The 17,529-nt window shown below is 48.0% G+C and overlaps 4 non-coding genes across 4 annotated transcripts; all 4 read left to right on the forward strand.

Annotated features, from left to right (window-relative positions):
• The first annotated feature begins 2,522 nt into the window (after window positions 1–2,522).
• TRNAT-GGU (transfer RNA threonine (anticodon GGU)) lies at window positions 2,523–2,595 on the forward strand. The gene has a single exon. It is a non-coding gene; the product is annotated as a tRNA-Thr (tRNA).
• A 662-nt stretch (window positions 2,596–3,257) lies between these two features.
• On the forward strand, window positions 3,258–3,330 carry TRNAT-GGU (transfer RNA threonine (anticodon GGU)). Its single transcript has one exon. It is a non-coding gene; the product is annotated as a tRNA-Thr (tRNA).
• A 4,021-nt stretch (window positions 3,331–7,351) lies between these two features.
• On the forward strand, window positions 7,352–7,424 carry TRNAT-GGU (transfer RNA threonine (anticodon GGU)). Its single transcript has one exon. It is a non-coding gene; the product is annotated as a tRNA-Thr (tRNA).
• A 4,293-nt stretch (window positions 7,425–11,717) lies between these two features.
• Window positions 11,718–11,790, forward strand: TRNAT-GGU (transfer RNA threonine (anticodon GGU)). Its single transcript has one exon. It is a non-coding gene; the product is annotated as a tRNA-Thr (tRNA).
• The last annotated feature ends 5,739 nt before the right edge of the window (window positions 11,791–17,529 follow it).

Raw genomic sequence — 17,529 nt, forward strand, 5'->3', positions numbered from 1 at the left:
AAAAGTCAAGGTTTTTACACAATACCTGACGAGCATTTAACTTTGGGCTTCCGTGGCTCAATGGTTAGCGCGTTCGGCTGTTAACCAATAGGTTGGTGGTTCGAGCCCATCCGGGAGCGGTGTTGTGACGTCTCAAATGTAACATAAAATGTCAGAGTTTTTCCACAATACCTGTCGAACATTGAATTTTTGGGCTTCCGTGGCGCAATGGTTAGCGCGTTCAGCTGTTAATCGAAAGGTTGGTGGTACGAGCCCACCCGGGAGAGGTGTTGTGGGGTCTCAAATGTAACGTAAAAATTCAAGGTTTTTCCACAATACCTGACGAACATTTAATTTTTGGGCTTCCTTGGGGCAATGGTTAGCGCGTTCGGCTGTTAACCGAAAGGTTGGTGGTTCGATCCCAACCGGGAGAGGTGTTGTAGGGTATCAGATGTAACGTAATAAGTCATAACTTTTCCACAATACGTGAAAACCATTTAATTTCTGGGCTTCCGTGGCTCAATGATTAGCGCGTTCGGCTGTTAACCAATAGGTTGGTGGTTCGAGCCCACCCGGGAGCGGTGTTGTGGGATCTCAAATGTAACGTAAAAATTCAAGGTTTTTCCACAATACCTGACGAACATTTAATTTTTGGGCTTCCTTGGGGCAATGGCTAGCGCGTTCGGCTGTTAACCGAAAGGTTGGTGGTTCGATCCCAACCGGGAGAGGTGTTGTAGGGTATCAGATGTAACGTAATAAGTCATAACTTATCCACAATACCTCACAACCATTTAATTTCCGAGCTTCCTTGGCTCAATGGTTATCGCGTTCGGCTGTTAACCAATAGGTTTGTGGTTCGAGCCCATCCGGGATGCGGTGTTGTGAGGTCTCAGATGTAACGTAAAATGTCAGGGTTTTTCACAATACCTGTCGAACATTGAATTTTTGGGCTTCCGTGGCGCAATGGTTAGCGCGTTCAGCTGTTAATCGAAAGGTTGGTGGTACGAGCCCACCCGGGAGAGGTGTTGTGGGGTCTCAGATGTAGCGTAAAAAGTCAAAACTTTTCCACAATACGTGAAAACCATTTAATTTCTGGGCTTCCGTGGCTCAATGATTAGCGCGTTCGGCTGTTAACCAATAGGTTGGTGGTTCGAGCCCACCCGGGAGCGGTGTTGTGGGATCTCAAATGTAACGTAAAAATTCAAGGTTTTTCCACAATACCAGACGAACATTTAATTTTTGGGCTTCCTTGGGGCAATGGTTAGCGCGTTCGGCTGTTAACCGAAAGGTTGGTGGTTCGATCCCAACCGGGAGAGGTGTTGTAGGGTATCAGATGTAACGTAATAAGTCATAACTTATCCACAATACCTGACAACCATTTAATTTCCGAGCTTCCTTGGCTCAATGGTTATCGCGTTCGGCTGTTAACCAATAGGTTTGTGGTTCGAGCCCATCCGGGATGCGGTGTTGTGAGGTCTCAGATGTAACGTAAAATGTCAGAGTTTTTCACAATACCTGACGAACATTTAATTTTTGGGCTTCCGTGGCGCAATGATTAGCGCGTTCAGCTGTTAATCGAAAGGTTGAAGGTTCGAGCCCACCCGGGAGAGGTGTTGTGGGGTCTCATATGTAGCGTAAAAAGTCAAAACTTATCCACAATACGTGACAATCATTTAATTTCTGAGCTTCCGTGGCTCAATGGTTAGCGCGTTCGGCTATTAACCAATAGGTTGGTGGTTCGAGCTCATCCGGGAGCGGTGTTGTGAGGTCTCAGATGTGACGTAAAAAGTCAAGGTTTTTACGCAAAACCTGACGAGCATTTAATTTTTGGGCTTCCGTGGCGCAATGGTTAGCGCGTTCTGCTGTTGACCCATAGGTTGGTGGTTCGAGCCCACCCAGGAGCGGTGTTGTGGGATCTCAAATGTAACGTAGAAAGCCAAAGTTTTTCCACAATACCTGACGACCATTTAATTTCTGAGCTTCCGTGGCTCAATGGTTAGCGCGTTCAGCTGTTAATCGAAAGGTTGGTGGTTGTGGGGTCTCATATGTAACGTAGAAAGCCAAAGTTTTTCCACAATACCTGACAACCATTTAATTTCTGAGCTTCCGTGGCTCAATGGTTAGCGCGTTCGGCTGTTAGCCAATAGGTTGGTGCTTCAAGCATACCCGGGAGCGGTGTTGTGGGATCTCGAATGTAACGTAGAAAGCCAAAGTTTTTCCACAATACCTGACGACCATTTAATTTTTGGGCTTCCGTGGCGCAATGGTTAGCGCGTTCGGCTGTTAACCGAAAGGTTGGTGGTTCAAGCCCATCCGGGAGCGGTGTTGTGGCGTCTCAGATGTTACGTAAAAAGTCAAGGTTTTTCCACAATACCTGACGACCATTTAATTTTTGGGCTTCCGTGGCTCAATAGTTAGCGCGTTCGGCTGTTAACCAATGGGTTGGTGGTTCGAGGCCACCCGGGAGCGGTGTTGTGGGATCTCACATGTAACGTAGAAAGCCAAAGTTTTTCCACAATACCTGACGACCATTTAATTTTTGGGCTTCCGTGGCGCAATGGCTAGCGCGTTCGGCTGGTAATCGAAAGGTTGGTGGTTCAAGCCCACCCGGGAGCGGTGTTGTGGGATCACGAATGTAACGTAGAAAGCCAAAGTTTTTCCAGAATACCTGACGACCATTTAATTTTTGGGCTTCCGTGGCGCAATAATTAGCGCGTTCAGCTGTTAATCGAAAGGTTGGTGGTTCGAGCCCACCCGAGAGAGGTGTTGTGGGGTCTCAGATGTAGCGTAAAAAGTCAAAACTTTTCCACAATACGTGACAACGATTTAAATTCTGAGCTTCCGTGGCTCAATGGTTAGCGCGTTCGGCTGTTAGCCAATAGGTTGGTGCTTCAAGCATACCCGGGAGCGGTGTTGTGGGATCTCGAATGTAACGTAGAAAGCCAAAGTTTTTCCACAATACCTGACGACCATTTAATTTTTGGGCTTCCGTGGCGCAATGGTTAGCGCGTTCGGCTGTTAACCGAAAGGTTGGTGGTTCAAGCCCATCCGGGAGCGGTGTTGTGGCGTCTCAGATGTTACGTAAAAAGTCAAGGTTTTTCCACAATACCTGACGACCATTTAATTTTTGGGCTTCCGTGGCTCAATAGTTAGCGCGTTCGGCTGTTAACCAATGGGTTGGTGGTTCGAGGCCACCCGGGAGCGGTGTTGTGGGATCTCACATGTAACGTAGAAAGCCAAAGTTTTTCCACAATACCTGACGACCATTTAATTTTTGGGCTTCCGTGGCGCAAGGGTTAGCGCGTTCGGCTGGTAACCGAAAGGTTGGTAGTTCGAGCCCACCCGGGAGCGGTGTTGTGGGATCACGAATGTAACGTAGAAAGCCAAAGTTTTTCCAGAATACCTGACGACCATTTAATTTTTGGGCTTCCGGGGCGCAATGGTTAGCGCGTTCAGCTGTTATTCAAAAGACTGGTGGTTTGAGCCCTTTCGGGAGCGGTGTTGTGACGTCTCAGATGTTACGTAAAAAGTCAAGGTTTTTCCACAATACCTGACGACCATTTAATTTTTGGGCTTTCGTTGCTCAATGGTTAGCGCGTTCGGCTGTTAGCCAATAGGTTGGTGGTTCGAGCCCACCCGGGAGCGGTGTTGTGGGATCTCAAATGTAACGTAGAAAGCCAAAGTTTTTCCACAATACCTGACGACCATTTAATTTCTGAGCTTCCGTGGCTCAATGGTTAGCGCGTTCGGCTGTTAACCAATAGTTTGGTAGTTCGAGCCCATCCGGGAGCGGTGTTGTGAGGTCTCAGATGTGACGTAAAAAGTCAAGGTTTTTCCACAATACCTGACGACCATTTAATTTTTGAGCTTCCGTGGCGCAATGGTTAGCGCGTTCTTCTGTTAATCGAAAGGTTGGTGGTTCGAGCCCACCCGGGAGAGGTGTTGTGGGGTCTCAGATGTAGCGTAAAAAGTCAAAACTTTTCCACAATACGTGACAACGATTTAAATTCTGAGCTTCCGTGGCTCAATGTTTAGCGCGTTCGGCTGTTAGCCAATAGGTTGGTGGTTCGAGCCCACCCGGGAGCGGTGTTGTGGGATCTCAAATGCAACGTAGAAAGCCAAAGTTTTTCCACAATACCTGACGACCATTTAATTTCTGAGCTTCCGTGGCTCAATGGTTAGCGCGTTCGGCTGTTAACCAATAGTTTGGTAGTTCGAGCCCATCCGGGAGCGGTGTTGTGAGGTCTCAGATGTGACGTAAAAAGTCAAGGTTTTTCCACAATACCTGACGACCATTTAATTTTTGAGCTTCCGTGGCGCAATGGTTAGCGCGTTCTTCTGTTAATCGAAAGGTTGGTGGTTCGAGCCCACCCGGGAGAGGTGTTGTGGGGTCTCAGATGTAGCGTAAAAAGTCAAAACTTTTCCACAATACGTGACAACGATTTAATTTCTGAGCTTCCGTGGCTCAATGTTTAGCGTGTTCGGCTGTTAACCAATAGGTTGGTGGTTCGGGCCCACCCGGGAGCGGTGTTGTGAGTTCTCAGATGTGACGTAAAATGTCAGAGTTTTTCCACAATACCTGACGAATATTTAATATTTGGGCTTCCTTGGCGCAATGGTTAGCGCGTTTGGCTGTTAACAGAAAGTTTGGTGGTTCGAGCACACCCGGGAGCGGTGCTATGAGGTCTCAGATGTTACGTAAAAAGTCAAAGTTTTTCCACAATACCGGACGACCATTTAATTTCAGAGCTTCCGTGGCTCAATGGCTAGCGCGTTCAGCTGCTATTCAAAAGACTGGTGGTTTGAGCCCTCCCGGGAGCGGTGTTGTGACGTCTCGAATGTAACGTAAAATGTCAGAGTTTTTCCACAATACCTGACGAACATTTAATTTTTGGGCTTCCGTGGCGCAATAATTAGCGCGTTCAGCTGTTAATCGAAAGGTTGGTGGTTCGAGCCCACCCGGGAGAGGTTTTGTGGGGTCTCAGATGTAGCGTATAATGTCAAAACTTTTCCACAATACGTAACAACCTTTTAATTTCTGAGCTTCCGTGGCTCAATGCTTAGCGCGTTCGGCTGTTAGCCAATAGATTGGTGGTTCGAGCCCACCCGGGAGCGGTGTTATGGGATCTCAAATGTAACGTAGAAAGCCAAAGTTTTTCCACAATACCTGACGACCATTTATTTTTTGGGCTTCCTTGGCGCAATGGTTAGCGCGTTCGGCTGTTAACCGAAAGGTTGGTGGTTCGAGCCCAACCGAGAGAGGTGTTGTAGGGTCTCAGATGTAACGTAATAAGTCATAACTTATCCACAATACGTGACAACCATTTAATTTCTGAGCTTCCGTGGCTCAATGGTTAGCGCGTTCGGCTGTTAACCAATAGGTTGGTGGTTCGAGCCCACCCGGGAGCGGTGGTGTGGTATCTCAAATGTAACGTAGAAAGCCAAAGTTTTGCCACAATACCTGACGACCATTAAATTTTTGGGCTTCCTTGGCGCAATGGTTAGCGCGTACGGCTGTTAACCGAAAGGTTGGTGGTTCGAGCCCAACCGGAATAGGTGTTGTGACGTCTCAGGTGTGACGTAAAAAGCCAAGGTTTTTTCCACAACACCTGACGACCATTGAATTTTTGGGCTTCCGTGGCGCAATGGTTAGCGCGTTCGGCTTTTAACCAATAGGTTGGTGGTTCGAGCCCATCCGGGAGAGGTGTTGTGGGGTCTCAGATGTAGCGTAAAAAGTCAAAACTTTTCCACAATACGTGACAACCATTTAATTTCTGAGCTTCCGTGGCTCAATGGTTAGCGCGTTCGGCTGTTAACCAATAAGTTGGTGGTTCGAGCCCATCCGGGAGCGGTGTTGTGACGTCTCTGATGTGACGTAAAAAGTCAAGGTTTTTCCACAATACCGGACGACCATTTAAATTTTGGGCTTCCGTGGCGCAATCGTTAGCGCGTTCGGCTGTTAACAGAAAGGTTGGTGGTTCGAGCACACCCGGGAGCGGTGCTATGAGGTCTCAGATGTTACGTAAAAAGTCAAAGTTTTTCCACAATACCGGACGACCATTTAATTTTTGGGCTTCCGTGGCGCAATGGTTAGCGCGTTCAGCTGTTAATCGAAAGGTTGGTGGTTCGAGCCCACCCGGGAGAGGTGTTGTGGGGTCTCAGATGTAGCGTAAAAAGTCAAAACTTTTCCACAATACGTGACAACCATTTAATTTCTGAGCTTCCGTGGCTCAATGGTTAGCGCGTTCGGCTGTTAACTAATAGGTTAGTGGTTCGAGCCCACCCGGGAGCAGCGTTGTGGGATCTCAAATGTAACGTAGAAAGCCAAAGTTTTTCCACAATACCTGACGATCATTTAATTTTTGGGCTTCCGTGGCGCAATGGTTAGGGCGTTCGCCTGTTAACCAATAGGTTGGTAGTTCGAGCCCATCCGGGAGCGGTGTTGTGAGGTCTCAGATGTGACGTAAAAAGTCAAGGTTTTTCCACAATACCTGACGACCATTTAATTTTTGGGCTTCCGTGGCGCAATGATTAGCGCGTTCAGCTGTTAATCGAAAGGTTGAAGGTTCGAGCCCACCCGGGAGAGGTGTTGTGGGGCCTCATATGTAGCGTAAAAAGTCAAAACTTATCCACAATACGTGACAATCATTTAATTTCTGAGCTTCCGTGGCTCAATGGTTAGCGCATTCAGCTGTTAACCAATAGGTTGGTGGTTCGAGCTCATCCGGGAGCGGTGTTGTGAGGTCTCAGATGTGACGTAAAAAGTCTAGGTTTTTACGCAAAACCTGACGAGCATTTAATTTTTGGGCTTCCGTGGCGCAATGGTTAGCGCGTTCTGCTGTTGACCCATAGGTTGGTGGTTCGAGCCCACCTGGGAGCGGTGTTGTGGGATCTCAAATGTAACGTAGAAAGCCAAAGTTTTTCCACAATACCTGACGACCATTTAATTTCAGAGCTTCCGTGGCTCAATGGTTAGCGCGTTCAGCTGTTAATCGAAAGGCTGGTGGTTGTGGGGTCTCAAATGTAACGTAGAAAGCCAAAGTTTTTCCACAATACCTGACAACCATTTATTTTCTGAGCTTCCGTGGCTCAATGGTTAGCGCGTTCGGCTGTTAACCGAAAGGTTGGTGGTTCAAGCCCATCCGGGAGCGGTGTTGTGACGTCTCAGATGTTACGTAAAAAGTCAAGGTTTTTCCACAATACCTGACGACCATTTAATTTTTGGGCTTCCGTGGCTCAATGGTTAGCGCGTTCGGCTGTTAACCAATAGGTTGGTGGTTCGAGGCCACCCGGGAGCGGTGTTGTGGGATCTCACATGTAACGTAGAAAGCCAAATTTTTTCCACAATACCTGACGACCATTTAATTTTTGGGCTTCCGTGGCGCAATGGTTAGCGCGTTCGGCTGGTAACCGAAAGGTTGGTGGTTCAAGCCCACCCGGGAGCGGTGTTGTGGGATCACGAATGTAACGTAGAAAGCCAAGGTTTTTCCACAATACCTGACGAACATTTAATTTTTGGGCTTCCATGGCGCAATGGTTAGCGCGTTCGGCTGTTAACCGAAAGGTTGGTGGTTCGAGCCCACCCGGGAGAGGTGTTGTGGGGTCTCAGATGTAGCGTTAAAAGTCAAAACGTTTCCACAATACGTGACAACCATTTAATTTCTGAGCTTTCGTGGCTCAATGGTTAGCGCGTTCGGCTGTTAGCCAATAGGTTGGTGGTTCGAGCCCACCCGGGAGCGGTGTTGTGGGATCTCAAATGTAACGTAGAAAGCCAAAGTTTTTCCACAATACCTGACGACCATTTAATTTTTGGGCTTCCGGGGCGCAATGGTTAGCGCGTTCAGCTGTTAATCGAAAGGTTGGTGGTTCGAGCCCACCCGGGAGAGGTGTTGTGGGGTCTCAGATGTAGCGTAAAAAGTCAAAACTTTTCCACAATACGTGACAACGATTTAATTTCTGAGCTTCCGTGGCTCAATGTTTAGCGCGTTCGGCTGTTAGCCAATAGGTTGGTGGTTCGAGCCCACCCGGGAGCGGTGTTGTGGGATCTCAAATGTAACGTAGAAAGCCAAAGTTTTTCCACAATACCTGACGACCATTTAATTTCTGAGCATCCGTGGCTCAATGGTTAGCACGTTCGGCTGTTAATCAATAGTTTGGTAGTTCGAGCCCATCCGGGAGCGGTGTTGTGAGGTCTCAGATGTGACGTAAAAAGTCAAGGTTTTTCCACAATACCTGACGACCATTTAATTTTTGGGCTTTCCTTGGCGCAATGATTAGCGCGTTCAGCTGTTAATCGAAAGGTTGAAGGTTCGAGCCCACCCGGGAGAGGTGTTGTGGGGTCTCATATGTAGCGTAAAAAGTCAAAACGTATCCACAATACGTGACAATCATTTAATTTCTGAGCTTCCGTGGCTCAATGGTTAGCGCGTTCGGCTGTTAACCAATAGGTTGGTGGTTCGAGCTCATCCGGGAGCGGTGTTGTGAGGTCTCAGATGTGACGTAAAAAGTCTAGGTTTTTACGCAAAACCTGACGAGCATTTAATTTTTGGGCTTCCGTGGCGCAATGGTTAGCGCGTTCTGCTGTTGACCCATAGGTTGGTGGTTCGAGCCCACCCGGGAGCGGTGTTGTGGGATCTCAAATGTAACGTAGAAAGCCAAAGTTTTTCCACAATATCTGACGACCATTTAATTTCTGAGCTTCCGTGGCTCAATGGTTAGCGCGTTCAGCTGTTAATCGAAAGGTTGGTGGTTGTGGGGTCTCAAATGTAACGTAGAAAGCCAAAGTTTTTCCACAATACCTGACAACCATTTAATTTCTGAGCTTCCGTGGCTCAATGGTTAGCGCGTTCGGCTGTTAGCCAATAGGTTGGCGCTTCAAGCATACCCGGGAGCGGTGTTGTGGGATCTCGAATGTAACGTAGAAAGCCAAAGTTTTTCCACAATACCTGACGACCATTTAATTTTTGGGCTTCCGTGGCGCAATGGTTAGCGCGTTCGGCTGTTAACCGAAAGGTTGGTGGTTCAAGCCCATCCGGGAGCGGTGTTGTGACGTCTCAGATGTTACGTAAAAAGTCAAGGTTTTTCCACAATACCTGACGACCATTTAATTTTTGGGCTTCCGTGGCTCAATGGTTAGCGCGTTCGGCTGTTAACCAATAGGTTGGTGGTTCGAGGCCACCCGGGAGCGGTGTTGTGGGATCTCACATGTAACGTAGAAAGCCAAAGTTTTTCCACAATACCTGACGACCATTTAGTTTTTGGGCTTCCGTGGCGCAATAATTAGCGCGTTCAGCTGTTAATCGAAAGGTTGGTGGTTCGAGCCCACCCGAGAGAGGTGTTGTGGGGTCTCAGATGTAGCGTAAAAAGTCACAACTTTTCCACAATACGTGACAACCATTTAATTTCTGAGCTTTCGTGGCTCAATGGTTAGCGCGTTCGGCTGTTAGCCAATAGGTTGGTGGTTCGAGCCCACCCGGGAGCGGTGTTGTGGGATCTCAAATGTAACGTAGAAAGCCAAAGTTTTTCCACAATACCTGACGACCATTTAATTTTTGGGCTTCCGGGGCGCAATGGTTAGCGCGTTCAGCTGTTAATCGAAAGGTTGGTGGTTCGAGCCCACCCGGGAGAGGTGTTGTGGGGTCTCAGATGTAGCGTAAAAAGTCAAAACTTTTCCACAATACGTGACAACGATTTAATTTCTGAGCTTCCGTGGCTCAATGTTTAGCGCGTTCGGCTGTTAGCCAATAGGTTGGTGGTTCGAGCCCACCCGTGATGCGGTGTTGTGGGATCTCAAATGTAACGTAGAAAGCCAAAGTTTTTCCACAATACCTGACGACCATTTAATTTCTGAGCATCCGTGGCTCAATGGTTAGCGCGTTCGGCTGTTAACCAATAGTTTGGTAGTTCGAGCCCATCCGGGAGCGATGATGTGAGGTCTCAGATGTGACGTAAAAAGTCAAGGTTTTTCCACAATACCTGACGACCATTTAATTTTTGGGCTTCCGTGGCGCAATGATTAGCGCGTTCAGCTGTTAATCGAAAGGTTGAAGGTTCGAGCCCACCCGGGAGAGGTGTTGTGGGGTCTCAGATGTAGCGTAAAAAGTCAAAACTTTTCCACAATACGTGACAACCATTTAATTTCTGAGCTTCCGTGGCTCAATGGTTAGCGCGTTCGGCTGTTAACCAATAAGTTGGTGGTTCGAGCCCATCCGGGAGCGGTGTTGTGACGTCTCTGATGTGACGTAAAAAGTCAAGGTTTTTCCACAATACCGGACGACCATTTAAATTTTGGGCTTCCGTGGCGCAATCGTTAGCGCGTTCGGCTGTTAACAGAAAGGTTGGTGGTTCGAGCACACCCGGGAGCGGTGCTATGAGGTCTCAGATGTTACGTAAAAAGTCAAAGTTTTTCCACAATACCGGACGACCATTTAATTTTTGGGCTTCCGTGGCGCAATGGTTAGCGCGTTCAGCTGTTAATCGAAAGGTTGGTGGTTCGAGCCCACCCGGGAGAGGTGTTGTGGGGTCTCAGATGTAGCGTAAAAAGTCAAAACTTTTCCACAATACGTGACAACCATTTAATTTCTGAGCTTCCGTGGCTCAATGGTTAGCGCGTTCGGCTGTTAACTAATAGGTTAGTGGTTCGAGCCCACCCGGGAGCAGCGTTGTGGGATCTCAAATGTAACGTAGAAAGCCAAAGTTTTTCCACAATACCTGACGATCATTTAATTTTTGGGCTTCCGTGGCGCAATGGTTAGGGCGTTCGCCTGTTAACCAATAGGTTGGTAGTTCGAGCCCATCCGGGAGCGGTGTTGTGAGGTCTCAGATGTGACGTAAAAAGTCAAGGTTTTTCCACAATACCTGACGACCATTTAATTTTTGGGCTTCCGTGGCGCAATGATTAGCGCGTTCAGCTGTTAATCGAAAGGTTGAAGGTTCGAGCCCACCCGGGAGAGGTGTTGTGGGGCCTCATATGTAGCGTAAAAAGTCAAAACTTATCCACAATACGTGACAATCATTTAATTTCTGAGCTTCCGTGGCTCAATGGTTAGCGCATTCAGCTGTTAACCAATAGGTTGGTGGTTCGAGCTCATCCGGGAGCGGTGTTGTGAGGTCTCAGATGTGACGTAAAAAGTCTAGGTTTTTACGCAAAACCTGACGAGCATTTAATTTTTGGGCTTCCGTGGCGCAATGGTTAGCGCGTTCTGCTGTTGACCCATAGGTTGGTGGTTCGAGCCCACCTGGGAGCGGTGTTGTGGGATCTCAAATGTAACGTAGAAAGCCAAAGTTTTTCCACAATACCTGACGACCATTTAATTTCAGAGCTTCCGTGGCTCAATGGTTAGCGCGTTCAGCTGTTAATCGAAAGGCTGGTGGTTGTGGGGTCTCAAATGTAACGTAGAAAGCCAAAGTTTTTCCACAATACCTGACAACCATTTATTTTCTGAGCTTCCGTGGCTCAATGGTTAGCGCGTTCGGCTGTTAACCGAAAGGTTGGTGGTTCAAGCCCATCCGGGAGCGGTGTTGTGACGTCTCAGATGTTACGTAAAAAGTCAAGGTTTTTCCACAATACCTGACGACCATTTAATTTTTGGGCTTCCGTGGCTCAATGGTTAGCGCGTTCGGCTGTTAACCAATAGGTTGGTGGTTCGAGGCCACCCGGGAGCGGTGTTGTGGGATCTCACATGTAACGTAGAAAGCCAAATTTTTTCCACAATACCTGACGACCATTTAATTTTTGGGCTTCCGTGGCGCAATGGTTAGCGCGTTCGGCTGGTAACCGAAAGGTTGGTGGTTCAAGCCCACCCGGGAGCGGTGTTGTGGGATCACGAATGTAACGTAGAAAGCCAAGGTTTTTCCACAATACCTGACGAACATTTAATTTTTGGGCTTCCATGGCGCAATGGTTAGCGCGTTCGGCTGTTAACCGAAAGGTTGGTGGTTCGAGCCCACCCGGGAGAGGTGTTGTGGGGTCTCAGATGTAGCGTTAAAAGTCAAAACGTTTCCACAATACGTGACAACCATTTAATTTCTGAGCTTTCGTGGCTCAATGGTTAGCGCGTTCGGCTGTTAGCCAATAGGTTGGTGGTTCGAGCCCACCCGGGAGCGGTGTTGTGGGATCTCAAATGTAACGTAGAAAGCCAAAGTTTTTCCACAATACCTGACGACCATTTAATTTTTGGGCTTCCGGGGCGCAATGGTTAGCGCGTTCAGCTGTTAATCGAAAGGTTGGTGGTTCGAGCCCACCCGGGAGAGGTGTTGTGGGGTCTCAGATGTAGCGTAAAAAGTCAAAACTTTTCCACAATACGTGACAACGATTTAATTTCTGAGCTTCCGTGGCTCAATGTTTAGCGCGTTCGGCTGTTAGCCAATAGGTTGGTGGTTCGAGCCCACCCGGGAGCGGTGTTGTGGGATCTCAAATGTAACGTAGAAAGCCAAAGTTTTTCCACAATACCTGACGACCATTTAATTTCTGAGCATCCGTGGCTCAATGGTTAGCACGTTCGGCTGTTAATCAATAGTTTGGTAGTTCGAGCCCATCCGGGAGCGGTGTTGTGAGGTCTCAGATGTGACGTAAAAAGTCAAGGTTTTTCCACAATACCTGACGACCATTTAATTTTTGGGCTTTCCTTGGCGCAATGATTAGCGCGTTCAGCTGTTAATCGAAAGGTTGAAGGTTCGAGCCCACCCGGGAGAGGTGTTGTGGGGTCTCATATGTAGCGTAAAAAGTCAAAACGTATCCACAATACGTGACAATCATTTAATTTCTGAGCTTCCGTGGCTCAATGGTTAGCGCGTTCGGCTGTTAACCAATAGGTTGGTGGTTCGAGCTCATCCGGGAGCGGTGTTGTGAGGTCTCAGATGTGACGTAAAAAGTCTAGGTTTTTACGCAAAACCTGACGAGCATTTAATTTTTGGGCTTCCGTGGCGCAATGGTTAGCGCGTTCTGCTGTTGACCCATAGGTTGGTGGTTCGAGCCCACCCGGGAGCGGTGTTGTGGGATCTCAAATGTAACGTAGAAAGCCAAAGTTTTTCCACAATATCTGACGACCATTTAATTTCTGAGCTTCCGTGGCTCAATGGTTAGCGCGTTCAGCTGTTAATCGAAAGGTTGGTGGTTGTGGGGTCTCAAATGTAACGTAGAAAGCCAAAGTTTTTCCACAATACCTGACAACCATTTAATTTCTGAGCTTCCGTGGCTCAATGGTTAGCGCGTTCGGCTGTTAGCCAATAGGTTGGCGCTTCAAGCATACCCGGGAGCGGTGTTGTGGGATCTCGAATGTAACGTAGAAAGCCAAAGTTTTTCCACAATACCTGACGACCATTTAATTTTTGGGCTTCCGTGGCGCAATGGTTAGCGCGTTCGGCTGTTAACCGAAAGGTTGGTGGTTCAAGCCCATCCGGGAGCGGTGTTGTGACGTCTCAGATGTTACGTAAAAAGTCAAGGTTTTTCCACAATACCTGACGACCATTTAATTTTTGGGCTTCCGTGGCTCAATGGTTAGCGCGTTCGGCTGTTAACCAATAGGTTGGTGGTTCGAGGCCACCCGGGAGCGGTGTTGTGGGATCTCACATGTAACGTAGAAAGCCAAAGTTTTTCCACAATACCTGACGACCATTTAGTTTTTGGGCTTCCGTGGCGCAATAATTAGCGCGTTCAGCTGTTAATCGAAAGGTTGGTGGTTCGAGCCCACCCGAGAGAGGTGTTGTGGGGTCTCAGATGTAGCGTAAAAAGTCACAACTTTTCCACAATACGTGACAACCATTTAATTTCTGAGCTTTCGTGGCTCAATGGTTAGCGCGTTCGGCTGTTAGCCAATAGGTTGGTGGTTCGAGCCCACCCGGGAGCGGTGTTGTGGGATCTCAAATGTAACGTAGAAAGCCAAAGTTTTTCCACAATACCTGACGACCATTTAATTTTTGGGCTTCCGGGGCGCAATGGTTAGCGCGTTCAGCTGTTAATCGAAAGGTTGGTGGTTCGAGCCCACCCGGGAGAGGTGTTGTGGGGTCTCAGATGTAGCGTAAAAAGTCAAAACTTTTCCACAATACGTGACAACGATTTAATTTCTGAGCTTCCGTGGCTCAATGTTTAGCGCGTTCGGCTGTTAGCCAATAGGTTGGTGGTTCGAGCCCACCCGTGATGCGGTGTTGTGGGATCTCAAATGTAACGTAGAAAGCCAAAGTTTTTCCACAATACCTGACGACCATTTAATTTCTGAGCATCCGTGGCTCAATGGTTAGCGCGTTCGGCTGTTAACCAATAGTTTGGTAGTTCGAGCCCATCCGGGAGCGGTGTTGTGAGGTCTCAGATGTGACGTAAAAAGTCAAGGTTTTTCCACAATACCTGACGACCATTTAATTTTTGGGCTTCCGTGGCGCAATGATTAGCGCGTTCAGCTGTTAATCGAAAGGTTGAAGGTTCGAGCCCACCCGGGAGAGGTGTTGTGGGGTCTCAGATGTAGCGTAAAAAGTCAAAACTTTTCCACAATACGTGACAACCATTTAATTTCTGAGCTTCCGTGGCTCAATGGTTAGCGCGTTCGGCTGTTAACCAATAGGTTGGTGGTTCGAGCCCATCCGGGAGCGGTGTTGTGAGGTCTCAGATGTGAAGTAAAAAGTCAAAGTTTTACCTCAATACCTGACGACCATTTAATATTTGGCCTCCGTTGCGCAATGGTTAGCGCGTTCGGCTGTTAACCGAAAGGTTGGTGGTTCGAGCCCACCCGGGAGCGGTGTTGTGGGATCTCTAATGTAACGTAAAAAGCCAAAGTTTTTCCACAATACCTGACGACCATTTTTTTTTGGGCGTCCGTGGCGCAATGGTTAGCGCGTTCGGCTGTTAACCGAAAGGTTGGTGGTTCGAGCCCATCCGGGAGCGGTGTTGTGACGTCTCAGATGTTACGTAAAATGTCAGAGTTTTTCCACAATACCTGACGAACATTTATTTTTCGGGCTTCCTTGGCGCAATGGTTAGCGCGTTCGGCTGTTAACCGAAAGGTTGGTGGTTCGAGCCCAACCGGGAGAGGTGTTGTAGGGTCTCAGATGTAACGTAATAAGTCATAACTCATCCACAATACCTGACAACCATTTAATTTCTGAGCTTCCGTCGCTCAATGGTTAGCGCTTTCGGCTGTTAACCAATAGGTTGGTGGTTTGAGCGCACCCGGGAGCGGTGTTGTGAGGTCTCAGATGTGACGTAAAAAGTCAAGGTTTTTACACAATACCTGACGAGCATTTAATTTTTTAACTTCCGTGGCGCAATGGTTAGCGCGTTCAGCTTTTAACCAATAGGGTGGTGGTTCGAGCCCACCCGGGAGCGGTGTTGTGGGATCTCAAATGTAACGTAGAAAGCCAAAGTTTTTCCACAATACCTGACGACCATTTAATTTTTGGGCTTCCGGGGCGCAATGGTTAGCGCGTTCAGCTGTTAATCGAAAGGTTGGTGGTTCGAGCCCACCCGGGAGAGGTGTTGTGGGGTCTCAGATGTAGCGTAAAAAGTCAAAACTTTTCCACAATACGTGACAACGATTTAATTTCTGAGCTTCCGTGGCTCAATGTTTAGCGCGTTCGGCTGTTAGCCAATAGGTTGGTGGTTCGAGCCCACCCGGGAGCGGTGTTGTGGGATCTCAAATGTAACGTAGAAAGCCAAAGTTTTTCCACAATACCTGACGACCATTTAATTTCTGAGCATCCGTGGCTCAATGGTTAGCACGTTCGGCTGTTAATCAATAGTTTGGTAGTTCGAGCCCATCCGGGAGCGGTGTTGTGAGGTCTCAGATGTGACGTAAAAAGTCAAGGTTTTTCCACAATACCTGACGACCATTTAATTTTTGGGCTTTCCTTGGCGCAATGATTAGCGCGTTCAGCTGTTAATCGAAAGGTTGAAGGTTCGAGCCCACCCGGGAGAGGTGTTGTGGGGTCTCATATGTAGCGTAAAAAGTCAAAACGTATCCACAATACGTGACAATCATTTAATTTCTGAGCTTCCGTGGCTCAATGGTTAGCGCGTTCGGCTGTTAACCAATAGGTTGGTGGTTCGAGCTCATCCGGGAGCGGTGTTGTGAGGTCTCAGATGTGACGTAAAAAGTCTAGGTTTTTACGCAAAACCTGACGAGCATTTAATTTTTGGGCTTCCGTGGCGCAATGGTTAGCGCGTTCTGCTGTTGACCCATAGGTTGGTGGTTCGAGCCCACCCGGGAGCGGTGTTGTGGGATCTCAAATGTAACGTAGAAAGCCAAAGTTTTTCCACAATATCTGACGACCATTTAATTTCTGAGCTTCCGTGGCTCAATGGTTAGCGCGTTCAGCTGTTAATCGAAAGGTTGGTGGTTGTGGGGTCTCAAATGTAACGTAGAAAGCCAAAGTTTTTCCACAATACCTGACAACCATTTAATTTCTGAGCTTCCGTGGCTCAATGGTTAGCGCGTTCGGCTGTTAGCCAATAGGTTGGCGCTTCAAGCATACCCGGGAGCGGTGTTGTGGGATCTCGAATGTAACGTAGAAAGCCAAAGTTTTTCCACAATACCTGACGACCATTTAATTTTTGGGCTTCCGTGGCGCAATGGTTAGCGCGTTCGGCTGTTAACCGAAAGGTTGGTGGTTCAAGCCCATCCGGGAGCGGTGTTGTGACGTCTCAGATGTTACGTAAAAAGTCAAGGTTTTTCCACAATACCTGACGACCATTTAATTTTTGGGCTTCCGTGGCTCAATGGTTAGCGCGTTCGGCTGTTAACCAATAGGTTGGTGGTTCGAGGCCACCCGGGAGCGGTGTTGTGGGATCTCACATGTAACGTAGAAAGCCAAAGTTTTTCCACAATACCTGACGACCATTTAGTTTTTGGGCTTCCGTGGCGCAATAATTAGCGCGTTCAGCTGTTAATCGAAAGGTTGGTGGTTCGAGCCCACCCGAGAGAGGTGTTGTGGGGTCTCAGATGTAGCGTAAAAAGTCACAACTTTTCCACAATACGTGACAACCATTTAATTTCTGAGCTTTCGTGGCTCAATGGTTAGCGCGTTCGGCTGTTAGCCAATAGGTTGGTGGTTCGAGCCCACCCGGGAGCGGTGTTGTGGGATCTCAAATGTAACGTAGAAAGCCAAAGTTTTTCCACAATACCTGACGACCATTTAATTTTTGGGCTTCCGGGGCGCAATGGTTAGCGCGTTCAGCTGTTAATCGAAAGGTTGGTGGTTCGAGCCCACCCGGGAGAGGTGTTGTGGGGTCTCAGATGTAGCGTAAAAAGTCAAAACTTTTCCACAATACGTGACAACGATTTAATTTCTGAGCTTCCGTGGCTCAATGTTTAGCGCGTTCGGCTGTTAGCCAATAGGTTGGTGGTTCGAGCCCACCCGTGATGCGGTGTTGTGGGATCTCAAATGTAACGTAGAAAGCCAAAGTTTTTCCACAATACCTGACGACCATTTAATTTCTGAGCATCCGTGGCTCAATGGTTAGCGCGTTCGGCTGTTAACCAATAGTTTGGTAGTTCGAGCCCATCCGGGAGCGGTGTTGTGAGGTCTCAGATGTGACGTAAAAAGTCAAGGTTTTTCCACAAT

Source organism: Phalangium opilio, unplaced genomic scaffold, assembly GCF_054372755.1.
Source record: "Phalangium opilio isolate 3A_F unplaced genomic scaffold, DU_Popi_V2 ptg000087l_1, whole genome shotgun sequence".
Lineage (NCBI taxonomy): Eukaryota > Metazoa > Arthropoda > Arachnida > Opiliones > Phalangiidae > Phalangium > Phalangium opilio.